Source organism: Labrus mixtus, chromosome 13, assembly GCF_963584025.1.
Source record: "Labrus mixtus chromosome 13, fLabMix1.1, whole genome shotgun sequence".
NCBI lineage: Eukaryota > Metazoa > Chordata > Actinopteri > Labriformes > Labridae > Labrus > Labrus mixtus.
The window spans coordinates 27,387,446-27,396,658 of record NC_083624.1 but is presented as its reverse complement, the minus strand read 5'-3'; positions in this window follow the sequence as shown (position 1 = coordinate 27,396,658).

Here is a 9,213-nt window from a genome sequence, read left to right as displayed (position 1 = left end):
TGATTAGCCCTCTCAGTTTGGCCATTGGTCTGGGGGTGGTGACCCGACGACAGGCTTACAGTAGCTCCCAGTGCCGGACAAAACTCCCTCCAGACGTGAGAGGTGAACTGGGGACCCCTCTCCAACACAATATCCAAGGGAATGCCATGGATGCGGAAAACATGGTTCACCAACAGATCCGCAGTTTCAGCAGCAGAGGGCAGTTTAGGAAGGGTCACGAAGTGCACTGCTTTGGAAAAGCGATCCACAATAGTTAATATCGTGTCTTTACCTTGGGAAGGTGGTAGTCCCGTCACAAAATCCAAAGCTATGTGGGACCACGGACGGCCAGGCACTGGGAGAGGACAGAGGAGGCCAGCTGGCCGGCGATGAGAAGCCTTTCCTCGGGCACAGACCGTACAGGCCATACTCACGGGTGTCTTTACATTCTTCCGGCCGGTAAGTGAGGGTAAACTTAAACCGGCCAAAAAACAAAGCCTACCGGGCTTGGCAAGAGTTGAGTCGTTTTGCACTTTGAATGTAAGCAAGAGTTTTGTGGTCAGTCCATACCATGAAAGGTGTCGCAGCTCCCTCCAGCCAATGTCTCCATTCCTCCAGGGCCAGTTTGACGGCCAGCAACTCCCTGTTGCCGACATCATAATTCCTTTCTGCCGGTAATAGTTTCTTGGAAAAGAAAGCACAGGGGTGTAACTTGTCATCACCTGTAGCTCTTTGTGACAGGAAAGCTCCCACACCAATATTTGATGCGTCCACCTCCACAACGAACTGGCGAGAGGGATCAGGCTGTACCAGGATGGGGGCTGTGGAGAACCGCCTCTTGAGTTCCCCAAATGCCTCTTCTGCTGCAGGTGACCAGACAAAAGGAACAGACAGTGAAGTAAGCTTAGTCAACGGGGCTACTACCTGATTATAATTCCTCACAAAACGACGGTAGAAATTTGCAAACCCCAGGAACCTCTGGAGCTGTTTCCTAGAGGTGGGTTGAGGCCAATCCGTGACAGCTTGGACCTTAGCAGGATCCGTCCTCACCTGCCCACTCTCCAGAATGTACCCCAGGAAGGAGACAGAAGCAGCGTGAAACTCACACTTCTCCCCCTTCACATACAGTTTATTCTCCCACAACCTCTGAAGGACCTGCCGCACATGTACCACGTGCTCCTCTAGGTTTTGGGAGAAAATCTAAATGTCATCTAGATAGACAAACATGGATCTGTTCAAAAAGTCTCTTAAAACGTCATTTACCATGGCTTGGCATGACGAGATACTCAAAGTGGCCTAAAGGAGTGTTGAAGGCGGTCTTCCATTCATCGCCTTCCTTTATGCGCACCAAGTGATAGGCATTGCGCCGGTCCAAATTGGTGAAAATAGTGGCTCCATGCAGGGGTTCAAAAGCAGAGTTAATGAGAGGCAGAGGATACTTGTTCTTGATAGTAATGTTGTTTAAGCCGCGGAAATCTATGCAGGGTCTCAAGGTTTTATCCTTCTTGTCCACAAAGAAAAATCCCGCACCCAGAGGAGAAGAAGATGGTCGGATAATACCTGAGTTTAGAGACTCTGTGATGTAGTCTTCCATGGCTCCACGTTCCGGGGCAGAGAGGTTGTAGAGCCTGCTTGTTGGTAGAGGGGCTCCCGGTAACAGTTCTATGGAGCAGTCGTAAGGCCTGTGAGGGGGTAATGACAACGCTCTCTCCTTGCTGAAAACCTCAGCAAGGTCGTGATACACTGAAGGCACAGAGGAAACGTCAGGGGGTTCTGGTGGAGCAGCACTGATCGTATCAGAACACAGAGGCTGAGCAGACTTCAAACAGGAAGAATGGCAGAAAGAACACCAGCTAACTATCTTTCCGCCAGCCCAATCAATAACCGGACTGTGAATCTGAAGCCAGGGTAGGCCGAGCACTAAGGGAGCATTAGTAGAGGGCATAATGTGGAAAGTCAGTTTTTCACGGTGGTTGCCAGCTAACAAGAGAGAAAGCGGTTCGGTCTGGTGAGTGATGGTAGCTAGCCAGTCCCCATTTAACACGCTAACGGACAGAGATGTATCAATGAGATCAGTAATTAGCTGGGCTTTTTTAACAAACATGGAATCGAGGATATTAGAGTCTGAGCCAGAATCGACAAGGGCCTTAAACTTATAAGAATTAACATTTACAAATAAGCAGGCGTCTATGTGTATGCGTTTTCGAGGTAAACTAGGAACCACAGTGCTACTCACCAGAACCTCGGCTGACTGGTGAGGACTTGTGTTTAAACGTTGGGGGCAGGCAGCAATCACATGTCCAGGTTTCCCACAGTAAATGCAAAGTCTTTTTTGAAAACGCCTGTTGCGGTCAGCTGGGGTTAGGTGATTCCGTCCCAACTGCATGGGTTCCTCCTTCCGAAAGGGTGCCGTGGAGGAGTTGTTGCTGGGTGGCTTGTTTTCGGGGAGCCGGGGGAAAGGTGTAGCAGCATAACCGGGGACATTAGCTAGGGGATCCTGCCCTCTCTCTCGCCATCGCTCCCTTATCCTGTTATCAATCTTGATTGCTAATGCAATTAGCTCCTGCAGGTCCTTAGTTTCAGCTCTCCCCACTAAACAGTCTTCGTTCAGCCCCTTTAAAAAAATGCTTTGTAGAGCTCTGTCATCCCACCCTAATTCAGCGGGGGGGCCGGGACAAAAGGCTCACAGGGTTGAAAAACACTGACTGGTACTGCTGGAGGAGGTTCTGAGACAGGTACAGGCTGTGGGTTAATCTGTAGCTGCCCTTCAACACGAGAAAGACCGGAGGCTAATTCAGACAGGGAGTCCATAATCCCACGAAGAGTCTGGTCGTGTTGTGGAAACAATGCGCCTTGGTTAGACACAGCGTGTCGGAGAGTTTTAACCTGGGCACTAGGGTTTGAGTCGCCTGGGTCCATGCTTTTGGCCAGATTGTTCTGTTACGGTTAGTACAAATTCTGGACCCAAAAGCACGACTCAGACAGGCAGGATAAAGTTTACAAAAAGATTTATTTCCAAACGTGACTCCAAAAGTGCAGGGGAGAGGGGTAGTGCAAGGTTCCAAGTGGCAGTGTCCGTGATCCCAGTGTGGTGTCCAAAAAGCACAGGTGAGGTGAAGCAAAACACGAACAGCGATCTGGCGCAAGGCAGAGACGAAAAACCAGGTTAGCTACACAAACTATAACACGAGAACTAGTCATCCAGAGAAGCCAAGAGAGTACAAACCACGCAAGCTGGTGAAACAATCTGGCGCCAAAGTGAAGCAGAGGGAAGTCTTTGTAGTTGAGATTCTGATGACCAACTAGCTCAGGGGTGGGCAAACTTTTTGACTCGCAGGCCACAATGGGTTCTAAAATTTGACAGATGGATGGAGTGTTTGTGTGAACTAATATAAATGACATGTAAAAGCCATTACATGAAAGGATTTGGCCTTTAACAGCTAGCAAAGCATGAATATGCAAGGCTCATTGTACAAATTGATTTCCAAATGCATTCATTTAATTCAATTAAATTTTAATAAACACAGTAGAGAAACTCACGTTCAGTTTCAGTGGGAACAGTGTTGTTGATCTTTTTTTGCCAGTGCATTAAAGTCTGGAGTTTGTTTTGTAGTGGCAATTCTCAGGATAGATCCGAGGTGTTGGTCAGTTAACTTGGATCTGTGAGGGGCTTTGTTGATGTTCATGACGCTGAATGTCTGCTCACATACGTAGGTCAAGTCAAACAAAGTCAGCATCTTCTGTGCCGTCCTCCGGAGGTTTGGAAAAGTGAAGCATAAAAGTCATTCAGTTTAAGAGAGTTGAACTTCTCCTTTAAGACGGAGTCAGACTGAAGATCAATCAGTTCCAATTGCAGCTCCTGTGGTGCTGTTTCAGGGTCTTCTGACAGGGGACAGGACACCAGCTGAAGTGACTTTTCAATGTTTTCAAAATCAGAAAACCGACGGCAGAATTCTCCGTGCAGGTCGTCAAGGGATTTGCTGTATTTCTTTGCGCTTTGCTTCGCCTCTTTCTGCATGGCAAGTGTGGGGAAATGAGCGAAAGATTTGTTTGCAATTTGTCTGGAGAATAAAGTTAGCTTGGATTTGAAGGCTCTAACATTTTTGTACATGTCGTGCACAAACTGATCTTTCCCCTGTAGTTTCACATTCAGCTCATTCATGTGTGAAAATATGTCCACAGCAAATGCAAAGTCACAAAGCCAGTTCTTGTCGCTTAGCTCAGGAAATTTGTCGGATTTCCCCATTAACTCCAAAAATGCGCTGATCTCCTCTTTCAGCTCCCACACTCGTTGAAACACTTTGCCCAAACTTAACCAGCGGACACAAGAGTGGTACAGTAAGTCCTGATGATCCGCATCAGTTTCCTCCAGGAACGTAATAAACTGACGATGCTGAAGTCCCCTTGCTCGTATAAAGTTAACAAGTTTTACAACTGGATTCACGACATGATTAAGCTACAATACAGACTTACACAGAGATTCCTGATGGATGATGCAATGAAGGAAAGTAACATCCTGGTCAGGGTTTTCCTCTTTCACTTTATCCTGGATTCTTTTCAGCAGCCCAACATGTTTTCCAGTTAAATTTGGCGATCCATCCGTTGTGACATTGACAAGTTTACTCCAAGGTAGCTTCAATCTCTCGATGACAGCAGACACCTGGTTATACAATTCCTCTCCTCGCGTTTTTCCTTTCAGGGACTCCATGGTCAAAAACTCCTCCGTTATCTCAAAACTGTCATTAATCCCTCAGATAAAAATGAGGAGCTGAGCAGTGTCTTTTACGTCATTACTTTCATCCAGCGCTAGTGAATATAACTTAAAGGACTCAGCCTTTTTGTTTAATTCGCTGGCCATATCTTCGTCAATCAGTTCCACACGGCGAGTCACAGTCCTGCGTGATAAACTGATTTTTTCAAACTGGCCTTGGCTCTCCGGACACAAGAGACCTGCTGTCTCTACCATGCATTCTTTTAAAAACTTGCCTTCAGAGAAAGGCTTGCTAGCTTTTGCTAATTTGAATGCCAGCAAAAAACTTGCCTTGGTAGTTGACTCTTGAATCGCAGTTTGTTGGTGAAAAAAATGTTGCTGAGTCTGTAAATTAGCCTTCAACCTCTGAGCCGTAGCCGCCCATTCTTGCGTGGACTGCTTGCTAGCGTAGTTAGCATGCTTCGTAGCAAAGTGACGGCTGATATTGTACTCTTTGAAAACTGCGACAGTTTCTTGGCATATCAGGCATACAGCCTTTGATCGGACTTCAGTGAAAAAAAAAATTGTTGTCCACTCCGTATTAAACACTCGGCATTCACTATCCACTTTTCTTTTCTTTGATCCGCTCATTTTTACATACGGGTTCATAGGGCAAAGTGAAAAAGTGAAGAAGGGAGTAATATACCACACTCTGAAGTGCGCCATCTATTGGGGAAACGCGGGCATTACAGGGGAAAACGAACAAGGTTTAATTATAATAAAATTTAATTTAATAATAATATAATTTGGACAAGTTCGGCGGGCCGGATTAAAAAGCCCAACGGGCCATAGTTTGCCCATGCTTGAACTAGCTGCACCTGGCGCCGCCTGGGAACATGAACCCCGCCCACCACACTCACACAGACAGGGGAGAGACACATGAGGATTAAACAGACAGGGAATGACAAACAACACAACAAAAGGGGAAGGAAGGGCTGCCATAATGTGAATCATGACACCAAGTGAGCTTTTGTATATGAAGAAGAGAGAAGAGAAGGGGACCAAGCACTGACCCTTGAGGTACCCCTGTGGATAAGCTGTGCGCTTTGGACACTTCATCTCTCTATCTATCTATCTATCTATCTAATGGCCCAAGCACTGTTGAGCATTTGACCTGAACAATGTTTGGTGATCAGAAGAGTTAAGCGACCCTGACAGTGAGGCAATCCATTTGAAAATCTGATGTTCAACGATATTCTTCATGGCACTGTTGAGTCTTGCTTTTCTTTTTGGTCATAAACCTGTATCAGATCCAGGAACCTTTACCGGGGGGGAACAGGACTGGGTAGATAATTATCAGATGAAATAAAGCTTATCTTGCCTTTGAATGGTTGATTGCTGCAGCCAGTAGTGCCAGTCAGCAGCAGAAGGACAAATCATGTCAAGCAGGTCCACGATGCATCTAAGCAGGTTAGCCAGTTGGATTACCCCAAACTGTAGGGGTCACCAAAAGATTCAGAAAACATGGGAGTTCTGTAGTCTACCATGTGCTTGGAGCCCCTCTTGATTAAGTGAAGATTAGATAGTTAAGATGTGACAGATACAGTTGCACAATGTGATTTTGCATCACGACTTGTTGAGCGTTAAAGTCGGACCAGAGTCTAGAAGCACTTATTATGGCTCTCCCACTGATGGCTACTTATTTTCTGATGCAGGAAACCTCTTTCCTACCAACTCACCTAGGAAACTTCTTGGGACCATCTGGTGAAAGGGTAGCTAGAGGAGATCTCAAGTCATCAGCACACTCCAGAAAGTTTACAGTAAACATTTCAGACAATTGCACAGAGCCCTCATCAACACCAAAGGCACATGGCACAGACACACCATCATCCTGTCTTGAAATGACTCAGTCGCCTACTTACCGCTGATTTTTGCCCTTCAACGCTGCTAAGTGGATACCTCCTGTATTCATTTAGTGAGTTAAGAAATGAGTAAACGATTGATCCAAATATTTGGCTTTCTGCTTTCATCTCTGGGATGGCTGTTTGTGCAGTGCACCATGGCCACTATTTAAAAGTTTTATAGAAAAAGGAATTAATTAACTTTTTACTCCCATTATGTTTTCAAAGTTAAAAAAATCAGGATTGTTTTTTTTCGATATGACACTTCTTCTGCTGTCCTTAATTAGTCTTATCAACGAACAAATAAAACATGGTTAATTGTATGTAGTTGCAACGGTCATAATGTTAGTAATGAGGTACAAACAATGTTTATTAGGATTTTCCAGTTTCTGACCACTTTTTGATGAGTAAACATTCACTGGGTGAAATTCACCCTGCAGGAATTTTATTGCTGTCCCTGACAAACGAACATAACAGGAGGGTTAAACCAGTTTAGTCTACAACGGGTCTCATACTCTGTATGCAGAACATGGGATGGGTCGCTGACAATCTCATAGGCTCGCCTTAGAGAAGCCCGTTCACGCAGGGCTGCGTGATGTTTACGGCTCCAACAATTCAATATTTGTGTGTGTTTGGAAGTGTTATGTGTATTTTAGTCGAGTTGTTCTGTCCCTGCCAAGAGGCTGCAATTGCCTCTCCTTACGTGTCGTGTTGTGAAGGTATATCCTGCCTTACCTGAATGTGTGATCCTGGCACCATCATTTATAAAACACTGGCACATCGATCACTCAGTTATCCTGTCCAGAAAAAGTTCACCACTGACTCACAGTGTGATTTTTCTTTTGACTAAGCCAGGTGGATGCTTCCCTTTTTTCGTCTTATTCAGAAAAGAGAAAACTTCTTTTGCAGCTGACTTTGCTTTTAATGATATTTTTTAACAGGAAGTGCCAGCCAGAAATTTTTATTTCATAAATGCGTTAAGTTCAAGATTTCACTCACACAGCTGTTTGTAAGGTTCCTCTCTCTACAGCATGAGGCTCATGATTCAGGAGATTTGTGCCTTTATTTTAACCACTGTGGGGTGGGCGCTTGTCTGTTCCACCATGCCAACAGAAATCTGGAAGATTGCTACTTTGGATGGGATAGTCCTCGGTACAGCTCTCATCACTTCCAATCTATGGAAGAACTGTGTTGGTGATTCAACTGGAGTAGACGACTGCAAAAATTTTCCCTCAATGCTGGCACTGGATGGTCAGGGTTTTTTTTTCCTTTGTGTTTTTCTGTTTATTATTTTTATTTAGATTAATAGCACATGTAAATGCCAGAACTAATTGTTGAATTTGGATTTAGTAATACTGATTCATCCTCAGTTTTAACATCAACTTTATCTGTTCAGTCGTTGCCCCTTCAATTCAATCAATTCAATCAATCAATTTTTATTTGTACAGCGTCATCTCATAACGTTATCTCGAGACACTTTAGAAAAAGCAGGTAAAAGACCTTACTTATTGTTATGTTACAAAAAGCAGGTAAAAGACCTTACTTATTGCTATGTTACAAAGATCCGACCTATCCATCATGAGCACTTCAGCAAAGCAGCAAAAGTTACAGTGGTAAGAAAAAACTGTCTTATTAAAAGGCAGAAATCTTCGGCCGGATCCCCGGCTCATGACGAAACAGCCTTCACAGGCCTAGACTGTGCCGGACTTGGAAAGGGATACTTTCAATTCCTGCTGCTAATCTTTTCATCATCTAATTATATCGCAATGTAACCCTCATCCCCTTTTCATATCAGTACATCGGGGTACTTCAAAATCATCTCCAGTGGTTTCATGACCATTTGTCTGGAATTAAAAGGAATGTTCTCTGAAAGTTAAAGCCATCTTTTTGGGGGAAATTCCTGTGTCTATATCTTTAAATGCAGGTGAGCTGTGTTCGACCACACCCCTCTGCAAGAGGATGTGGCTCTGGTTTTCTTGCACCATGCACGATTGTTTATGGAGAGAAGGCAGACTCAGAGGGCAGAACAAAAACCTAGCTGTGGGAGTGTCACCCACCTGGGGGAGGGGTTACTGCCCTTTGTGATGTCATGGAGGGAAAATCTCCAAATGTCCTGTTGGAGCACACATTTTATGAAAACTGGAGCAGACAAAAGTCAGAGAGGATGGACTTTTCTAATAATTGAGGGGTTTTTAGACAGGCTAGGGACACATATTACAAAACATGGTAAATTGTATTTTGCAAAATATGTGACCTTTAAACTCTGAAGTAAGGTAAAGGGCTATGATTAAAGTGGTTAAAACCCTGATGCCCCTGTTATGATAATGCGTTATGTGGATTCACTTCAGGGTTAGTAGGCGCATAGGCGTAATTTATGGGGGGGATGGGTGGGTTGCAACCCACCCAATAATCCAAACCAGCCACCACAACCCACCCAATATGATATCATAATTATTGATAATGAATGTTAAGTATTATAAACACGACAATGTGGTAGATTTTCTCAATTTAGCAGTAAAAAATAGTGACGTTTGTCTGCGCCCCCTCCCGCTCTGAGATTTGGTTTTGCCCACCTCAGACCTGTGCGTCCCTCCCCTCCAGTCTCTCCCCGTGTATGGATGAAGCATCCGTGGTATGAAGACA